We start from the raw sequence: 391 nt of genomic DNA on the forward strand, positions 1-391 counted from the left end.
AGGGGAAGGAGGAAGAGAAGGAAGAGGAGGAAGAGGAGGGCAGGGCACAGACAGAAGGAATCGGTGGCAATACCGGGTTGTCCTCTGGAAGTGGGGCTGGAACCATTTTCTAAGTTCTAAAGGCCTAGACCACTACACACACACACACACACACGACATATTTCTATGGTGTCTTCTCCCCAAAATGTCCAGATTATAAATACATTATAAATGATAAAACTCCACTTACCATGCCCTTCTGTTAAGGAGTGCCCATTCATTGTAGATACTTAGAAAAATACAAAGAACACAAAAAAAATAAAGATTAAAAACAATCACCTATGACGGATTTGTGTCAACTCCTATAGCAAAGGACACACCCAGAAGATGGAACAGTGCGGGGGGGGGGGGG

This window comes from Dipodomys ordii, unplaced genomic scaffold, assembly GCF_000151885.1.
Source record: "Dipodomys ordii isolate 6190 unplaced genomic scaffold, Dord_2.0 Scaffold124, whole genome shotgun sequence".
In the NCBI taxonomy this organism is placed as follows: domain Eukaryota; kingdom Metazoa; phylum Chordata; class Mammalia; order Rodentia; family Heteromyidae; genus Dipodomys; species Dipodomys ordii.